The 21,418-nt window shown below is 42.5% G+C and overlaps 1 protein-coding gene across 2 annotated transcripts in view; it reads left to right on the plus strand.

Annotated features, from left to right (window-relative positions):
* The window catches only part of LOC147034564 (rab11 family-interacting protein 4-like), an 84,563-nt gene that overhangs the window by 4,540 nt on the left and 58,605 nt on the right, over nucleotides 1-21,418 (plus strand). The window contains exon 2 of one of the 2 annotated variants that reach the window (XM_085885362.1): nucleotides 6,635-6,882. The exons of the other annotated variant lie outside the window; for it this stretch is intronic. The gene's annotated coding sequence lies outside the window, so the exon portion shown is untranslated. The remainder of the gene's footprint in view (nucleotides 1-6,634; nucleotides 6,883-21,418) is intronic. 2 annotated transcript variants of the gene reach the window in all.

Here is a 21,418-nt window from a genome sequence, read left to right on the forward strand (position 1 = left end):
CAGAAAAGTTGAGGCATTTGCGATCTCTGACTTACCCGGCACATGCAAGTCAAAAGGGTGGGGGGTATTGAAGAGCATTTGGGGTGTCTGGGTGCGTGATGAAGAGGTGCGAGTGAGATGTGGTGTTGCTTGTATCGATTGAGGAAGACTATGCATGTCAGTGGTCACTCCAAAAACAGAGGTTGTTCAGGCTTTGCCCTTGCTGGTGGCTTTTGTGCATCCACAGTAGACTAATCGCAAAAGAGAACGTGTGAGGATCAGCACGACCTATCTACGATTGCTGATTTTGCTTGGTGTTCCATTCCTTTCGGCAGCAAACATCCACAAATTGATGAAAGCCACATTTCGCACCTGGCACCTGGCCTCCAAAGCCAGTTGCCGACTGGGAATCCTCTGTCGTGCAAAGTCCTTTGGCCCACCTGAGCTCCTGACCATATACAAAGCTTTCGTCCACAGCCTGATGAAGTACTGCTCTCCCCTCTGGGCTGGTGCTCCCACCTCTCACCTTTCTCGGCTTCACGCTGTGGAAACCAAATAAAAGCATGTAGGATCATTGGTTTCTCATGATGAGGCTGAGTCTTTGGGCCTCTCACTCTCTCACCGCAGGCAGGTCAGTGGTCTTTGTCGTCTACCATCTCCTCTCTGGTCTCGCCACCCCCTGCTCTATCTGTGATATTGTTTTGCATATGGAAGCCATTCGCACACAGACAGCAGCCCGCAGTTCAGTTCTTTCGATAAGTATGTGTTTACAGTCAGGGTCCCATCCCTCTGTTGAATGTTAGGGTTAGGGTTAGTGTGTTTTGCGCTACGAGTTTTCGTATGTGCGCAACGAGTTACTTTTATAGACAGGTTTTTTTTTTTTTTTAATATCTTTAAATCTTCATCCTTCGTTTTTCCACCTTCGTTTTCGCACCATCGCCCACGTGCAGCGTGTCACGTACTGGGTTGAGGTTCCCTCCGCCCACCGTGAGCTCGTACAATCAACTGCGGCCACGAGTTGCCCGACAGCCCCTCGTCCAATCCGGAGGCGCGTACCTCAGCGTTTCCCTCGACCCACGGGGGAGGCGAAGGATAAGAGGAGGCGGTGAGCCGTGGAGGAGAAGAGAAGGTTCGCCCTGTCGTCGAGGAAGAGCAGGTTCGCTCCGTCGTCGAGAGAGAGAGAGAGAGACAGACTTCTTTCTTGCTGGCGTTTCGTCTGGTCCGTTCCCGTACTGGCTGGCGTCTGTGGCATCGTTCGTGGTCCTTGGTGCTGCGTTGTTGGTGGTGGGTTCGAGTCCCACCACCGGACAAGCTCGACCAGACCGCACGAGGCGGACAGGTGCAAGAATATGCCCCTGCCCTCAGCTCACCTTCCCTCCGAGCTGAAAGGCCAAAATAAAGACCCGAGGGGGTCCAGTTCTTTTGGGTGTGTGTGGCGCTGTCCTGCAAGTAGAAACTGTCTAAGTGCCCTGTGTTCATTGTACATTACATTTTCATATTCGGATAACTCTGCTCTTTGTCTGCTCCCCTGTCCCATTATAAATACCCCCCCCCCCCCCGTGTTAAATGTTCCAGTTCGTTGTTCGTGTTTTCTTTCATTGGCCGAGCATGGTTCGGGCTTGAGAAATAGTAAGGCCGTTGGTGCCGTAAGTTGTCATTGGGACTGGCGTGGCTCTGGTAACTCCGCTCGGTTACGCCGGATCCGAGTCGGTACCTGCGACTCGGTTCGGACAGGTGTGATTTCCCCGGTAATTTGATGACGTGGGTACTTGGGTATATTGAAATTTGGCTATTGACCCTACCCCACGGTGTCTGAGAATTGGCGATCACGGTCCTTCAAGTGGCTCGTCGACTACGGTGTTATCCGGGCTGACAACCTTTTAATCCCGGGTGTTCGGTTGGAGACTGCTCTACTGCTCCACCTAGTGGTCGTTTATTGCCACCGAACCACGGCCCACAACAATATGCCCCCCCCCCCAATATTTCTGCAGGGCGCGCAAGGTCTGCCAACAACCCTCTTCTGGTAAAACTACTAAAATCAGGAATCGCTGCTCACCTTCAATTCACAACACACATTCCTCATTTATTTATTTATTTATTTATTTATTTTTCCCCCCCCCCCCACCTTTGGAATAAACTCCCACACACTCTTCAATCCCATTCTTCCTTCCAGACCTTCAAAAGAGCAGTTCACCACCACCACCTCTTGTCTTCCCCAATCAAAAACCTCAATCTTTTATACCCCCGTTAATCCGCCCCAAACCTACCTCCTTCAAATTCCCTGCATTCTTTCCTAAAGTCCCTGCAATGTCCATTTTGTATACCCAGTGTTCCCCACCCCATTCCTCTCCCTTCCACGAATCTCCAAATGTCTCTGTTCCCCATTGTTTTGTCCTTCCCTCTCCTGCCCCTCTTGTCTCATGCCCCCCCCCTTGCTGTGCGTTGTGTTTTCGCTCTCATATGAGCCTCGACAATGTATACAAAAATAAATAAATAAATAAATAAGCGCAGCGTGCACATTGATTCAGATGTTCTGGGGTGATGTCACCATCCCCACAAGGTTGCTGAGCTGAATTGCCTTCAGTTGTCCTCTGACTGTGCCATGTTTGTCGGCTCCTGATTCAACATGGGGCTGACACGCAATGGTCCCCATCTGTCGCTCGAATGGCGGGAAGGGCGTGGATAGCAGGGTGGTCCTCACTGATAGAGGAACATGAAAGAATGGTTAGTGCCCGCTTGCACCTTGGTTTAATTAGCTCCATTTCTAATGGTGCTGGGCTTGGTTCCGGGCTTGAACCAAAGGTGTCCGTGGGTGAGGTGAGAATGGTTCTGAGACGTGGGAAGGTGTTTGGTAATGTTGAGAAATATGAGGTTGGTGTGGTTGTGGAGTCCAAGTGTCGTTGAGTGATAGTGATGTGAATTATGGTGGAAGGCTGGGAAGTTGAGCTTGAATGATGGTGTTTGAATGAAAATAAAGTATGATGTATGTCTGAAGCAGACATGATGGTTATTGCTGGCTTTGTGTTAAAGAAGTCTGTTGTGGTGGAAATTGCAGTTTTGGTTGTCATGCAGATTCAAACAAGGGTTTGGTGTGCATATGCAAATTTGGCTGCAAACAGCACGGTCTGAGTCATGTGAGGAGAATATCATTGACAAAGAAGAAAATGTGGAAAAACTCAAATCCCTCACCACGCCCATCCGGCTCGACATGGCTCCTCACTCAACATGGGTATGAGCTGGCGCACTGGCCCTGACCGTGCTCTTCGTGCAGTCTGAATGCCGAATGGCAATGCACACCCGCCACCCACGGGCCCCCTCATCCAGGCCAAAATGCACACCTGGGCCCCGTACCAAACACCTGGATCGCCCTTCGCGCTACCCCTCCTTGCCGTGTTCTGGCGACTGGACAAGGGACATCAATCTTGCGTGCTCACCTGGGACATTCCTGGTGAGATGCTGTCGAGCTATTTACGTCTGTTGCTTGGCCCCGCATCGCGTGGTCTGAGGGCAGTCCGAGTCGTGCAGCACTCCTCTGTATAGTGACAAATTGTAGTGATTCAGAGGTACGAGGAGGTGCGGAAATATTTTCCCGTATGCGGTAGGTGTTTGTGGTCGAACTGGTGCGGTTTGGTGAGCGAGGGGTGAAGCAAGGTGAGGTGCAGATTTGAATGCATTAATGGTACACTGTGTAGTATGCTTTGTTGGTTCCAAACCACGGGAGGCATCGTAGTGTGATTATTACTCATCGTGATTTCCATGGCTTGTGTGCTTGCTTGTTTGATTTGTTCCATGGCTAAAAGAAGAGGGTTGCAATAGAAGACTCAGATATCGTTAATAGACCTAGCTATAAGACCCACGCAACACACTTCATCCCGTTAACCCACTAGACGTGAGGGGAAGGTCTGACTGCTTGAAGACTTACAAAATAACTGCCTGGGGATCGCTGTGTGTTGGAGGCATGTGGTTTTGCAGACCCATATATATATATATATATATATATATATATATATATATATATATATATATATATATATATATATATATATATATATATATATATATATATATATATATATATATATATATATATATTGTTGCGGATTCGCGCCCGCCGGCGTGCGGACGGCCACGTAACTCGAATCGCGGCACGTCGCCCACCGGACGGACAATCCAGTCGTGACCCTCTCGGACTAACGCCGGGAACCAGTCACGGGTGGACCTTTCGGTCTCACCGCGATCGAGCCAATCAGCCCCCGCGTGGGATAGGGTTGCTCGCCAAATTCGACCTACCTAAGTACCCACGCGGAGGGTAGACCGGGCGATCGCACCTCGCCGCAGGTCGACTTCGGACACGGGCCACTTAAGCGACCCGTTCCGTACTATCAGAATAACCGAGCGGTGTTATCGTCGACCTCGACGGTTCGATTAATTATCGGGCGTATTCAGCCCACTACCAACCCTTTACGTGAAGCAAGATGAGGGTTCAATGGGGGAAAAGACGAAGCGAAGCGGGAGAACAGTTCAACAATAAAGCACATTTATTCGCGGCACACGGGAAGCACACAAATACAATTCCACCAAAAGCACACAAAAAAAAGAAAACACAATTCCATTTACACAAAAAGCAAATATAAAAGCGAGGACAATGCAGAGCTAATACCGACTACCGAGCACACGGCAACACTTGTACAATTCTACTTCACAGACGGCGCCGACAACACATACCCAAAACCAAGGAAAAGAAATACCCTCAAGGATGAGGCGGGCCTGAGGCCGAGACCGGGTCGCGCCTACCCGTCTGGTGATGAGACGCGGAGCGGCGATGGCGCCTCACTCCGCGGGCCTCGCGGACAGTGCCTGGCAGGGGGTGGGAACGGGGCCCCCTTGGTCGCACTATCTCAGCGCGGGGGGAAACAGGAGGGGGTTGCTGATGCTCGGGGTATAGAGGATCTTTATTATCCATGGTGTGCGTTTCCACCTCGGCCAGGTCGCGCTGCCGGCCTTCCTCGGGCGTGCAGCTCCCGGCACCGTCGCGAGCACCCCCTCGTCTGCCTTCGCCGCTGCCGCCTCTCCGCCTCTGGACTCTCCACCCTGGACTCTTCTTTGGGCTCTCCTTGTTCGACTCTCTTCAGCTTCTCCAGCTACTGCAGGCTTCGGGCTCCAGACTTCCACACTTCTCTGACTGACGAACACGGTCCTTTTATCCCCCCGTAGCTTCGCCTTTGACCCCCTCCCTTTGACCTTTCACCTCGCTCCCCATTGGCCCGAGAAAAAGTGGGCGTGAAGGCTTTTTGATCCACAAATTTGCATATATCGATCGTTCTGGAGGCGGGGCCAAATCGCCCCTCGCTCACCGATTGGACGGCAAAAAGTGGGCGTGTGTCGTTTTTGATCCGTTTTTGAAGCACAAAATCCGTGATTTTGTACACGCTGTTCAACGTGCGCCCTGCACGAGTCCAACACCGGTACCCACAGCGGGGCAAGAACGGTGGCGATGCTACGGTTGCGAGGTGTGACGTGAAGGTCGTGGCGGTTGTGGTGAAGCGGTGTTGTGGTTGGTGGTTGATGTTGTGGTTGTGGTGGTAATCATGGTGGTTGGTCCAAAATAAAGATAGTAAAAGAAAAACGGCTATCCTGAAGAGTCGCAGCACGTATAAATGACATGTATTCCCACTAGACAACGGGTTTGGGCCTAACTACACATATACTTGCCGAGATACCTCACCTAAGGGACCTGAATGGTGGTTTGCGAATTTGGTAACCACAACAATATATATATATATATATATATATATATATGTATATACATATACGTATATATGTATATATATATATATATATATATATATATATATATATATATATATATATATATATATATATATATATATATATATATATATATATATATATATATATATATATATATATATATATATATATATATATATATATATATACACATACACACATATATTTGTGTGTATGCCGAGTTGAACTTTACTTTTAAAATATGTGTTACTAGCGATGGGGTGGTTTGTCCTACATTCCTGTATCTTGTTTGTGTAACCTTTTATGTCCCCACATAGGTATGCATTTGGTGTATTGCTATTGGATGCATCTGCCGGTATTTACTCGTACAATGTGTTTGTGTTTGGCACAGCACTTCAGCTGATTGTTTTACCATCCCAGCATGGTACATCTGTGTTTACATAGGTGTTGTTGCATGTACTTTTCACTTCCTTGCAGTAGAAAGCAGATTTGCTCTAATTACACGTTTGCAAGCCCGGATTCCTTAACAGAGTTATAAATGCAATGTGAAGATTGCTGACAAGGTGCTGAATTCTAGCCTTCTTTTAAAGTTCCTTGTTCAGATGCAAGCATAACCTGTTCACCTCCTTTTTTTTTTTTATTTATTTTTTTTTGACTTGTTGCTGAAAGAAAATATCAACCAGCCATATCGGTATGCTAGTGACAAAACCGAATGCTAAAGCCATCTGGTTTATATAGATGCTTGTTGACGTTTTAAGGTGGGCATACAATGTCCGTTGGCTGACAGGATAGCTCGGAGATGTGTAGCTTATTGCTTTTGGGGGCTGTGGTCTGGATTCGATTTCTGACCGGACTATAAAGCTGTCACCTTGGTTTTTCACAGGCAGAGCCGTTACACCAATGCGCAATTCCTCAGACGGCATCTTGAGCCACGGACCCTTCTGCTAGCGTTTGCTGACAGATGTTGAAGACTTTTCACAAGAGTATACCATTGTGTGCTGGCCACCATTCTGAATTCCTGCCCTTGCCACAACTACTGGGAAAGGCAACAGTAAACCACTCGGGGTATTCTCTTCTGAAAGACTAGCACCGATGCTCTGGAAACGAGTGTGGACATTGCTTTTGGATTGGGTACGCCATCCGAATTTTACCCATTATGTTGTACGGAATGTGTTTTGACTTGTGGGTCAAACTCGATCACTGTGTGGCATCTTACAACCTGTCATACTCTTTGTTGTGTGTCCTTGGAAAAAAAAAAAAATCAAATGTCATGTATATGTGCCTTTCGTAAATGGGTAAAGGTAAACGGGGTGGTGTTTAGCTTGGTTGTGTGAGAGTTCATGGGGTGGAGAAGTCTAAAAGTTGAGGCTGTCTTGTCAAGAACAAATATTGTACACAACCCTACAAGAGGTGTTCTTTGCAGCATTGTGCTTCACAGTTGTAAGCTATCACATGAAGGCCTCAAAGGAATGTTTTCATTTAACTTTGTCCTTATCTGCTGATCAACAATGAAGGGTGTTTCTATCCTTGGAGCGATCATTACCTCCGCCACTGAAGGCGAAGGAGGTTGTTTTCACCCCTCTGCCTTTGTTTGTTTGACTGTGTACAGGATATCTCAAAAAGCTGTGGACGGATCCCGATGAAATTGTGGACAGCTTCAGTGTGTGACAAGGACGAACTGATTAGATTTTGCTGAAGATCCGGATCCGACTACTGGAATTTTAAAAAGTGATTCTTCATGATCGAGAGATATGGCAAAAAATGACATATAGGACGATATGTTAAGTTTGTGGACTGATTTGGATGAGACTTTGTGGACACGTTGGATGTGTGACGAGGACAAATTGATTTGATTTTGGTGCAGATGTGAATCTGGATACAATAATTATTTGATTTTTAAAGTTATTCTACACCAAAAAGTATTTGTACTGTACGGCATGATATTTCAAAAAATATGTTCTCGTGGATCAGATGTGACGTGGCGGAGGTATGCGCTCGACCGAGTGCCCTTCTAGTTACCTTCGCATTCTGCGAAAGGTTATGTTTTTTTGGTCACTGTGTATTTATTTATTTGTGAATATGTGTGTTTGTTATTCGCATAACTCAGAAAGTATTAAACCGAATTGCATGAAATTTAGTGGGATGATTCGTGAGTATCCAAGGACGATTTGATTTGATTCTGGGAGCGATCGGGTTAAAGGTCATGAAAAGGTCAAAAACACTCTTGAGCATCACTTCCTTCATAATACAGCTATCGACATGCAACCACCGCCATATTGTTCCATGACGAGATACCTTTCGGATATGTAGTGTCGGATTTGACGTAACGTCATCGGAAGTGCGTCTAAATGACGTCACAAGATGACGTAAATTTTCAATTTTCGATCTCATCAGTTTTGATCATACCGTTTTGTAGAACTTACCTTAAGGGCGCCACACACCAAATTTGACTTCGATCGGACTGACCGTTATGACGTCATTGACGTTTGAACATGACGTTTTTCAATTGTGGCTAAAATGTCCTGATATTTTACATTCAAATATCTATATATTTTATAAAGCAAAGTCTCCCAAATCTAGGCATTAGGATCAGTACCAAAATATCTGTTTATTGATGTACATGTTTTGCCAATTAACTCTGTAGTCAAGGTCAAAATATACTTGTAGGCATAGCTTCAGATCTAATAGAGCTATTGACTTGAAACCAACGTTAAAACGTTCAGTGAACTACGAGCTTTCAGAATGGTAGTCCCCGATTGGACGTGCCGTCCCCGGAAGTGCGTCAAAAGATGACGTCATTTTTCAACTTTTTTATTTTTCAGTGTTTATCATTCCATTTGTTGGACTGCCTTCAAGGAGGTTACACACCAAATTTGACGTCAATCGGACTGACGGTTGTGACGTCATGGACGTTTTAAAATGACGTTTTTCAAATGTGCCCGGAAAAAAGTTGCGGCGGCAAAGGTATGCGCTCTACAGAGTGCCCGTTCTAGTTATATCTGAGATTATTTTGTCGTCAAGGCTACTAAAAGCGCTGGCATCGAGTCCATCTCGATTTTGGGCAGCTGCCTGCTGAATTGCAGAATCGATCAATTAAAGTAGCTGATTTGAAGGTGGACGTTCACCTCTGGCAAAGAAGTGATGAAAGTGATTTATGCAGTTGCCCATTTGCACACGCACACGCACACGCACACGCACACGCACATGCACACACTTTTTGAGCCAGATTTTATTTATTCATTTTCAATTCTTGTCCTGAACTCGTTGACTTACTTAAAGTTCCGATCTGAACTGATGGCTTGTGATGCTGGGAACCCAGGTACAAATCTGGAATACATGTATTGTATTAACATCCGAAAGGATGCAGCAGAGGTAGCATACTTAACCTTTGAGACGTCTAGCCTGGGTTCATTCCTCCATCCTACTATAAACTGCCAGATTTGTGCTTCGTAAGCAGGGTGTTGACCACAAAGTGTGCTGTCCCTGCTCTGGATATCAAACTGTGACCCCATGTACTCCCATTGATTGCTGGTGGACTTGAATTAACCCCCTGGTTTCTTTCATCAGAGTAGGTGAGTTGTTCTGGGAACGCCAAACATTGCAAAACTCAAGTCCTGATGACTGCTGGGGCAAAGGCAACCCACCCAGTATAATTCTTTCCATGAGACTGCTTTGGTCAGAGCACTGGAGACTGAGTAATGTTGTGTACACATGCTTCTCCATGAGCACGAGTCCAATGTAAAAAAAAAATTATATATATATATATATATATTTTAATCATTCATCTGATCAGTTGCATGCTGTGTGTGTAGCATTTCAATTGATGTCTTGCTCTTTTGAGGATCACTGGTGATTGGGTTGAGTAGTTCTAACCGTGCTGTTGCTGTTGCTGCAATTTATTCAAAGCTCCTGTATTGTTTTCACAGCTGTCGGCTCATTCAGATTTCAAGTGATAGCAGCTGGTACGTACAACAAAATGTGCTTGGTTTTTGGGTCCTCCTTCACTACTTCAGCATGTAGTGCTCATAAATAATTTCACTTGGCCAGCCGCCTCAAATGCACACCTAGTGTTTGAAAGCTCCACCGCCATTGATTGTTAGTTTCCCCTCACTCGGTCTTGCATTAATTTGCTGATGTAAAGCAAATGTTTTTATTAGTATTTTTATTTTTAAATTTGTTCAAGCAATAGCATGACGTGGTAAGTTGGTTGACACTTTGAGAAGAAGTGGCAGATTCAGAAGAACTACCTGCCCCCTTCATCTCCTTTCCATTTTTATTCTTACTTAACTCTGCCACCGAAGGTGAAGGACGTTATGTTTTCACCTCTTTGTCTGTCTGTCTGTTTGTGCACAGGATAGCTCAAAAAGTTGTGGATGGATTCTGATGAAACTTGGTGGACATGTTGGGTGTGTAGCAAGGACGAATTGATTCAATTTTGTGAAGATCCAGATCGGATAATTTTTTAAAGTGATTCTTCCTCATTGAGAGATTGGGCTCAACAATGACATATAGCTCTATCTCAATGTATTGGGCCAGGTATGTTCTCATGGATCAGGCATTACAGGACAGAGGTATGCGCTCTATCGAGTGCCTTTCCTGTTCATTTATCTGTTTTTCTTTAAATCCAAGATTTATGGAAAATAAAGTCATAACTAACACTTGGGTTTAATTTTCCTTGATATTTATTGTTGTTGTTCATCTTTTTTTCTTTTAACAGGTTGTATGTATGATTTGGTGACAACAGTATTCATTTCAGGAAACTTAGCTCTCCACTTCTATCTCTCCACCCTGACCAATAACATCGTCGTCAATCTTTGATCATGTTCGAAACTACTGTATCATCAAATCTGACTGACCTTTAAATACCAAGATTGTTCAAATTTGACCTGGACCTTTTTTAATACTTGTGCATAAGCTTGCACATACATTTCATAAACGGCATTGCTTCTCGTAGTATTTTCTAGCTCTGGCCACGCACTTGTTCGATCAGTGGGCCTTCAATATCTAGAATTACTATATATATATATATATATATATGTGCAGGACAGTGGTTCTTCTTGGCCTAATTCGTGAAAACTTTGTGATATCTATACTATAAGGTGTGTGCATGTTGTCATGGTCATCGTCCAACTGTCAGAGGCTCATAAGGGAGTGTTTGAACAAAATTTTAATTTTATTTACTCTTATGGTGCCTAAGCCTTTGTAGCCATGTGAAAAGTAATATAAAATGATCTCTGACCCCATTCCTTCGTGGGCGTAAAGTGTTTTAGGCCTCTAGGAAAAAAATGCTGGGTACCCCTACGAGTATATTACATGAAGAGTGCTGCTTGATGCACCCTTTAATAAGTTATCCTTGATAGATGTATTGCTGCAGGTAATTATCATTGTACTGTACAGCCAATTATCTGTAATTGAACTGCGTTGTTGCTTTAGCTGATCAGAAATGTAATAATTATTTGGTCCCATCTTGAGTTTTTCAGTGCATGCACGAAGGCAGGATACCCGTGAGTAAGTGTATTGGCTACCGTAACACTTGGGTTTGTAAGACAATTCACTTGAAGGTGAAGCAACAACCACTGCTGCCTTTTTGTAAACAAGTCTGGGTCAAATTTTAACCACTCGTCATTTGTTATTTCGCAAGTGATAATGGGTTCACTGTGCGTTTGCAGGATTCTATGATGCATGACTTGCATGCTCCTGGTAGAGCTTGGCTGCCATGGCAGCTTGGTATGAAAATGGGGTGCAGGTATCCCCTGCTGATGTTACCTGCAATGTTTGCTACCATCGTCGTGGGAATGGTGATGTGGAGGAAATTGGTGTCTGGTGTTATGTATGTATGTATGTATGTATATATTGCAGAAGTGCTGCTCAATGTGCTGCTTTCACAACATTGAGGTTAATAATGGTGTTGTGATGTTGAGATATTGAAAACAGCAGGTCTTTCAGTGATTATTTATTTATATATATATATATATATATATATGTGTGTATATATATATATAATGTATATACATTTATAAATCTTGTGGTTGGAGGAATGCAGTGGAGATGAGAGGGGGTGTTAAGTGATAGAAAAATATAATTGGAACTTTTATATGTGGCATTTAAATCTTTAAACCTGCACGAGATGGCATTGACAGTAGAACATGTTCAAACTCGAACCGCACCCGCACTCAGAGTGCATACCTCCGCCAGGCTGAACAGTACATGTTGTATCCCACTGATGGGCGGGATCTGCATCCATACCTGAACTAAAATCGGATCGGCTTGTTCTTGTCACCGACCCTACTCATCCACCAAGTATTGTCATCATCTGTCCACAACTTTTTGAAATATTATTTTTAGCCTGATCTTTCAAAAAATTTTGTAGTCTGATTCAGATCTTCACCAAAAGCTTATTAATCTGCCCTTGTAACACACCCAACCTGTCCACAAAGCTTCATCTGAATTCGTCCACAAATTTTTGGTACATCCTGCTCATACAGCCAAACACGTTTTGTCACAATCCTTCCATAACTTTTTTTCAAATGGCATGCTACATAGTGATTTTTGGCGCCATCTCTCGATATGTGACTTTCAAAATGACGTATTCCACCCCAGAATGCACGGTGCGCTTGCACAGACACCGCAGGAAATGTGGTGGTGTTCAGGGCACCATAAAGCTTATCATGTGGGGGAGATTAAGATTGTTACAGAAAATGGTTCCAAAGCTTTTAAAAGAAGCTGAAAATTCTCGTATCTGCAGATCTTCACAAAAAAAATTGATTAGTATTTGGCAGACACCCAACCTGTCCACCAAGTTTCATCTGAATCCGTCCATAACGTTAGTTTGTTTGTTTTGATGGTTCCTGACAGAAATGTTCCTGCATCAATGCACAGAAAGCCAACATAACTTTTCTGTTGCATTGCTTTTATCAATTTTTTTTCATCCTTTACCTCTGTGTTGTAAGTAGTGTGCCATCTGTTAGCTGTTCACTTGTGGCCGAAGTAAAGCAGTGGAGGTCTGAAGTTACCCCAACTGGTCCGGATCATACCCTATCACAGCAGGCTTGCTCCATCAGTCATTTCATATCAAACGTTCTTGCAATCACCGCTCGGTTTGCAGTCTGTGCATGGTTCGGTCCAATCCAGTTCTGATGCGATCAAAAATAGCATCAAGGTTCAGTCAGATTTTGAATGGGACACATGGAGAAGTGAAATTTGTGTGCTAACAACAATTGAAAGGTACAAACAGAACCCTTTTTTTTTTTTTTTGTTCATTTATAAAATAGAACTTTTAACAATAGACTTCACCAAAGGCTCGTGGATGAGTGCATGTGTGTACATCACTTGCCAGGTTCCTTAAAGGTGTATTGATGTCTCGTGTCCGGAGCCGTCGCACAGCTATTCGGCAGTCTTGCAACTTGTCACGAAGCCACACTGCAGGGTTCACGCATGATTTGTGTGAGCATTTGTTGTGAATAGCGAAAATGTTGTTCTCCAAATCTATTTTCCTTGACCCTGTCCTGTCCTGCCTTGGTCCTTGGCAATTAATATGGAGATTTTTTTTTTCAATTTGTGTGACCAGTGGTTTTGGGAGGAGATGCGCAAAAATGGCACACATTATTTATATATATATATATATATATATATATATATATATATATATATATATATATATATATATATATATATATATATATATATATATATATATATATATATATATATATATATATATATATATATATATATATACCTGCAGGACAAGGGTGTTGCATGATCATTGCATTTGAATTTCAGGAATGCTAATAGACAATTGATCAAATCCACATACTTTATGGATTTTGAACCTGGGATCATGTAACGAATCGCGCCCGCATGACGTTACCCAGCATCGTGAGCTTGAATAAGAATGCCGAACAGGCCAACCCAGTGTTTGCAACATGGAAACAGCTGATGGTCTTATTGAATAGTAGAAAGCCCTGGTAGGTTTGTAAGAATGCAGTCCTCATTCATTGGCAAAGTTGATTGCATGAATTTGGCAGAGAGATTTGCAGAAGAACTGAAAAGACAACGTAAATGTCGGATAATCTGTCTGTGTGAGGGGAAAAAACAAAACAAAATTGTTTGCAGATTTTGAACAGAATGAGTTTATTGAGATAGAAGGTTATGAAAATGATTGATTGTGGTAATTTTCGGGTGCCACAATTAGGTGCTTGGACAAAGTGGAGTATTGCAGGAAATGGTGACAAAATGAGTCGAGGGAGTTTGAGAGATAATATATAATGGAAAAAAAACCCAGAAAAAAGTGTGTGGCTTAAGGTCTTAAAGGGTCTTGAGTTCAAGCCCTTGTTGGACCATTGAAATAACATCAGGTGGGTTGACTCAGCCGGTCATCCTTCCAAGGTTGGCAAAATGAGTACCGGCTTTTATTGGAAACAGGGACACTGTTTGTGCGGCACATCAGCGGCACAGCCATGTTTCCAAAAATGATGCAATCAGCAGTAACAGGCTGCAAATGAAACGCCAACAATGGATTTGAACCGGTGGTCTCACCATTGAGTCATATTGTCAGATGGGAACACCAAACAGGCCAATTTGATTTGATGTAGCAGTGTTTTAACAGCTTGGTCACCACCAACCGAATATGTTCTTTGCTCTGCGTCAAGTTTTAATGAGTTTTGTCTTGGCTGGGTTATTTATTTATTTCTTTATTTTGGCAACTTGACTTGTGTTGGCTTGAAAAGATCTGTCGGACGTCATTTTCTTTGATTTATTATTATTATTTTAAACTTTTTGTCTTTTATTGGCTTTGTTCTTTCTTTGAGTCCTATTTTTAAACGATAAAAGCACAATCAAAGATGACAACTGTCTGATTGGTGTGTGTGTGTGTGTGTGTGTGTGTGTGTGTGTGTGTGTGTGTGTGTGTGTGTGTGTGTGTGTGTGTGTGTGTGTGTGTGTGTGTGTGTGTATATATATATATATATATATATATATATATATATATATATATATATATATATATATATATATATATATATATATATATATATATATAAAACACACATCTCAATGTTTTTATGTATTTTATTTTTTTGATTATAGGTTCTTGGGTATCCTTCAGGTGGAGTAATAAGTTATGCATGCCAGCATATCCCTCAAGTTATAAGTGTGTGTGGGCAATAGGTGTAAGAGAAGAGGTGTTTGCCTCTTTGTCTTTGCATATTCTTCACTGTAAGGCAAACAGATTTCCTTTCCCATCCAACAGTTGAGCTGGATGAGTGAGCAAAGTTGGTGATGCCAACCCACAATTTTTATTGATTTTTAAATCGCCTTGCATATCTTATTTCGTGGAACCGAGTGTGTTCACCAATATGTTTTAAATGGAATGATGGATTTACAAAAAATTTATTGGAATTTTAAAACCAAGTTATGTGCTTGCTGTAGGTTGTTGTGCCATTGTTGAGTAATCCTATTCACTTGCTATATGTAAAAGTGTTGTGACCCCAAAATTATCAAAGCATCAGAATCTATCTGCTTCATGATTGACTTGGGAATGCAATTTTATTTGGCAATACAGTGCCTTCAGAAAGTATTCACACCCCTCGACTTTTGTCACATTGTGTTGTTGCAGCCTGAATTTAAAACGGATTAAATTTAATTTTTATTTTTATTTTGGTGGAAACCGAGCACAGATCACCCATATAACATTATCCCTACTATGAAGCATGTTGGTGGCAGCATCATGCTATGGGGATGCTTTTCAGTCAGCAGGGACTGGGAGACTTGTAAGGATTGAGGGAACAATGAATTGAGCCAAATCCGTGAAGAGAACCTGCTTCAGAGTGCAAAAGACTGCAGTGAAGATTTACGTTCCAACAGGCCAATGACCCCAAGCATACAGCCAAAGCAACACTGGAATGGCTTCAGAACAAGAATGTGAAAGTCCTTGAGTGACCCAACTTGACAGAGCTTGAATAAATCCACAAGGAAGAATGGGAGAAAATCCCCAAATCCAGATGTGCAAAGCTGATAGACATACCCAAGAAGGGGGGTTGGAGCGGTGGGGGTGGTGATGAATTCTTATTGATGCAAGACATTTCAGCTTTTCATTTTTAATTAATTTGTAAATATTTCTAAAAACATGCTTTCACTTTGTCATTATGGGGTATTTTGTGTAGATTGTGACAAAATTTTAAATTTAATCTTTTTAACTTGGGCTGTAACGGAACACAATGTGACAAAAGTCGAGGGGTGTGAATACTTTCAGAAGGTGCTGTGTAGATATTCGATGACCTGACAACTTGCACCGGTGCACTAAGAGTTTGGTTGAGGTTGGTAAATGGGGAAACTGGAACATGCCCACTGAAGTGGGACATGTGGCATCCTGATGATAAAATTTGCTCAAAAGCAGAAATTTAGTGTTTTTACCCATTGACTTGGTGTGTTTGTATATGTTGTATGTTAGGCATGAGTCTAATTCGTTCAGAAGATGCAATGTTGGGGTGACTATTCCTGACAGAAATACAAGATTGTGGGAAATGGGGATTGCAATTTTGCTGTCGGAGTTTCATTGAATGTTTGTTTACGTCAGTATTTATACATCGGTTTTGTGGCATTTCCGAATCTCGTGTGAATGTTATGACATTCTGCATGTTACAAAAGCAAAACTGTCAACTTTCAACCCATTTCCATGGGAATATGACACATGGTTAGAGTAATACAATACAAAGATTTTTAGTCCAGGGGCCACTGGAAATTGCACCCCGTATGGTGGCCATCTTGGATTTCAAAATGGCCACCAGTGTGGACCTGTTTTTTTAAATATCTCCTTAACTAGTACAGATAGACAGTTGAAATGCTTATAACTACATTTTAGGGCTCTAGGAATGCAATGGTGATATTAAATGTTTGAAAATTGTGGCTGCCATCTTGAAATCTCACCATCCACAGCTATTTTGCTCGAAAGGTCTATGCTCACATTTCAGAGACAAATTTTTGATGCTTTAAAATATTGATTAAACTATGAAACTGGTAGTAGTTATGCATCTACTCATTTCAGGGACATCATCCATTGTTATGGTGACTGCGCAAGTGATCAACCCTACATAGGCCTGTTCATCTGCAACTGGAGATGGCAAAGCGCATCAAACTTGTGGATCCATCTAAGCCAGATGCTGAAATGGGTCGAGTTACTCCAGTGGGAACTCTGCATTCTTTGTCAACAGAACACCACTGAAAAGGTTCAGTTTCCCAGTCAACGAAAAGGTGAACAAGGTGAAGCAACACTCGCAGGGTACAAAACATTGGCTGGTAATCTCCGAGTTTAATAACCTTGGTCTGCTGCCTAAAACAATAAACATTGACACATTTGACTAAGGTCATGGTGTCGAGGAAGCTTTCATTGCTCGTTATGCACGTTGGCATAGGTCGTGCAGGCTTATGTACAACAATTCAAAACTGGAATGTGCAAGGGAAGCGTTCTAAAGATATGCAGGTGAAGGTACATCTGGTGTTTCTAAGTGCACTCGGTCAAGTTCTGCATCATCAATTTCTGAAGAGCTCTGCTTTTTCTGTGGGCGGTCATCTGGAAAAGAGAAACTTCATGAGGTTTCTACTTTCAAAACAGACAAACGTGTTCGAGAGTGTGCTGCACTTCTAGAAGACGATGACTTGCTGAGACGTCTCAGTGGCGGAGATATGGTTGCTCTTGAAGCAAAATACCATGCAAAGTGCTTAGCCTCTCTCTATTATCATGCATCCATGGTCCAAACGGAGCAAGAAGGCACCAAGAATCTCGATAACATGCTCTGTTGCATAGCATTTGCAGAACTTGTGACATATATTGAGGAAACCCATGTGGAAGATGCCACCATTGCTCCTGCATTTAAGCTTGCTGATCTATCAAACCTGTATTCCTCCAGGCTGGACTAACTCGGAATCAAGCAGGAAAGGCGCATACAATCTACAATCTACAAGGCTCAAGCAGCGAATTCTTGCCCATTTTCCTGACATGAGAGCAACTAAAAAGGGCAGAGACATTTTGGTAATGTTTGATGAGGACATTGGACATGCCTTGGCAAAGGTGTGTCAACAGGACAGTGACAGTGTTGCAGTGCACCTTGCACGGGCGGCTCAGATAGTCCTTGGACATCTGTTTGATAAATCCAAGCCATTTGATGGTTCATTTAGTGCAACATGTCAGGAGGAATCTGTGTCTAGTTCACTTGTATCATTAGTCATCATGATACTGGAGGGTCCTAGCATTAAGGACCAGGCGTACCAACCTTCTAACCCAGCTTCACTAAGCTTGGCACAGCTTAAGTTCAATGCAGTCAAGCATGCCCGAAAGCAAAAGAAGAAACCCACTAATTTGAGAGTCTGGAACGGGAAACCCCACTGGCAATTTATATTGGGTTGAAACTACATGCAGAAACCAGGAAGAGAATTTGTGGAGAAACTCTTCCAGCTTGGTATCGGCACCACGTATGCTAGAGTTATTCAGATTTCTGCTGATATGGGAAATAGTGTGTGCCTACTCTACACATTGGAACAGGCTGTATGTCCACCAAACCTGAAGCAGAACTTGTTTACTACATCCGCTGTTGACAATATCTATGTTAACCCAAGTTCTACAACAGCTAAAGACTCTTTCCATGGACCCGGCATCTCATTATTCCAGCACCCAAGACAACCTGATGACTGCACTGATCGTGGTCGAATCATTCTTGGTGGTGCAGCTGGCACGAAGAAACTCGATGTTTTGCCAACTTACTACACCAATGTAGTAAGCGTAAATGTAGTACTACACCAATGCAGTAAGAAAAAAAAATCCTGTTAGGGCAAGCGTAAAGTTCACCAGATCCAGAAATATGCCTTAAGTCTCTGGCCCGGAAGAAGACATCCGGTGACGATAGATGGCTCGAGCATGTAAGAGCACTGAGATCGCACCAAAAAGTTTTTCAAAATTGTATTGATATCGTTACTACTTTATGAGATATTGAGCAAAATATTTTGTCAATGGTGGCCATCTTGGATTTCAAGATGGCAGCCACAATTTTCAAACGTTTTATGTCACCATTGGCTTCCGAGAGCTGTAAAATGTAGGTATAGGCAGTTCAACTGTCTATCTGTACTAGTTAAGGAGATATTTAACAAAACAGGTCCACACTGGTGGCCATTTTGAAATCCAAGATGGCCACCATACGGGGTGCAATTTCCGGTGGCCCCTGGACTAAAAATCTTTGTATTGTATTACTCTAACCATGTGCCAAGTTTCATGCTTTTAAGAGAAAGTGCACAATTGATCAGCTAAGCCGCCCCACAATAATGTTCAAATCTTATGCAATTTAATGTTTCGTAATATGTTGATTCTCTGATTCGTAGTAGTTGGCTGCATGTGAGGGTGTACAAGAGCACTCAGAAATTTGGTCTTTGTTTTGAACTTGCTTGCATCTTTTTGTTTTTATTTGAATACAAAGTCTAGACTCGTGTAAGAGCTCGAACACAGAACAGAAAAGTGAAAATAGGGGATTGGTGGGGGTTACCTGTGGATGAGCAGTGATCCGAGATTTAGGTATTTTCACCAGAAGGAGGTTGATGGTGGACCACATGTGCCCTGACGAAACCTGGAGGGGACAAAGCACGGAATGAGCAGAGGGTGCAAGAGCAGAAAGGAGGCTGAATCAATTGGAGCAGAGGAAGAGCAGGAGACATTTGTAGGGATGTCTCCTGCTCTTCAAAAATAAGTTGATGGAAACTGTAACACCAAATTTCTGAATTGGCTTCATTGTTTTCTTCCTTTCTTTTAATTGGTGTATTTGCTGATATATTTGATTATAAGTCTATGTGACCTTTGATGTGCTGCTCCTTTTACGCAGTGGCTCTTTGTAATGCCTTGTGGGCATTTCCTCTTGAGTTTTGCCATCCATGTATGTAGTGGATAACCAGGTTTTTATATGAGGGTGTTGTCTGTGTGCTTTGTCTTGGAATATTGGAAGCAGATTGTTTTGGCCTTTGTTTTATTATTGACAAAACAAGGCGTGCGCCGAGTTGCATTTAATATGAAATCCTTGAGCAAGAAAATAAAGGATGGTAACAGAGGTATTTTCTGCAGCAATGCCAGAGAAATATAGCTACTGCAGGTAGTATTTTCTGCAGCTACAAAGGGTAAAGCAAAGTCCTTATGATGTAAAAGAAAAAAGAATCTAAACATGAATTAAGAAGGTTGTTTTATCTAAAACGTGGAAGAGCCAGAGAAATATAGAGAACAGGGGTTCAATTGGCAGGAAGAGATGTATTTCATTGTTACCTCTACCACCGAAGGTGGAAGGAGGTTGTGTTTTCACCTCTGCCTGTTTGTGTACAGGAATTCTCAAATAGTTGGAGATGGATCTGAGTGAAATGTTGTGGACAGGTTGGGTGTGTGACTAGGGCAAACTGATTCGATTTTGGTGAAGATCTGGATCTGACTATTAGAATTTTTTTTAATTTTTTTACTGATTCTTCACCATTGAGAGATGGGGCAAAAGCAATATATAGCATGCTATCTCAAAAAGTTGTGGATGGATTCGGACGAAACGAGGTGGATGGGGGTGTGTGACAAGGATGAATTTGTTCGATTTTGGTGAAGATTTGGATACAAGAATTATTTAATTTTTAAAGTGATTCTTCACCATTGAGAGAAAGGGCCAAAAACGATCCAGAACTGTACAGCATGATATTTAACCTCCGCCATCGAAGATCAGAGGTTACTGTTTTCACCCCTTTCTGTTTGTTTGTTTGTTTGTGAACAGTATGACTGAAAAACTCCTCGACGGATTTCGACGAAACTTGGTCGGGGGATTCGGTATGGTCCAAGGATCATGCCATTAGATTTTGGACTTGGTCCAAATCCAATATGGCGGCCATTTTGAAAAAATATTTGAATTTTTTTTTTTTTGCATTTCTACATGTTTTAAGTGATTTCCACCCCCTTCCTCCCAAAAAAATTTAGAGAAAAAAATTTTTTGCAGCTTTTTTTTCAACAAAATTTCGATTTCTTTTTTTGCATTTCTACATGTTTTAAGTGATTTTTTTTTTAACAAAAAACATGCCAAAATTATAATTGCAGCTGATTTTGGAACTTCAGGTGGATATACCCACGTAAAATCAATTTCTGTCTCAAGGAATCTCGTTATGACGAATGAATTGAGTATGTAAAAGGGAAAGTTGCAAACTATAACTCTGTGAGCACTGTTGACGTCAAATTGAATGAATAGGATATCAGGTTCACTTGAGTGACCTAGCAGTATTGGCGGCGGAGGTTTTGCACTCGACCGAGTGCTCCCCCTCTAGTTCAAAAATGACTTGGGCCTGATATGTTCTCATGGATCAGGCATTACGTGGTGGTGGTATGCGCTCTCCCGAGTGCCCTTCTAGTTATCTATCAACCAGTCTTGTATCAGTGGGCTTTATTATTTAGTTTGCAAAGCCAGAAGGTGTTATTCATTGTTCCACTGCTTATTGTAATTCACATGGGCAAAAGACTCCCCTTATCACTTACTTCCTTTCCATTCTCACTGTGATGCAATAGTTTTCCTTACTTGTGGCCACCATCTCTTCTCAGGTATATCTCTAATAATAATAATAATGATCAGTTCCCTTGCAAGGAACTTTGACACAACAGGAGGCCATTTGGCTCATC

Source organism: Eptatretus burgeri, chromosome 1, assembly GCF_056783735.1.
Source record: "Eptatretus burgeri isolate ZD-2024b chromosome 1, Ebu_testis_v1, whole genome shotgun sequence".
NCBI lineage: Eukaryota > Metazoa > Chordata > Myxini > Myxiniformes > Myxinidae > Eptatretus > Eptatretus burgeri.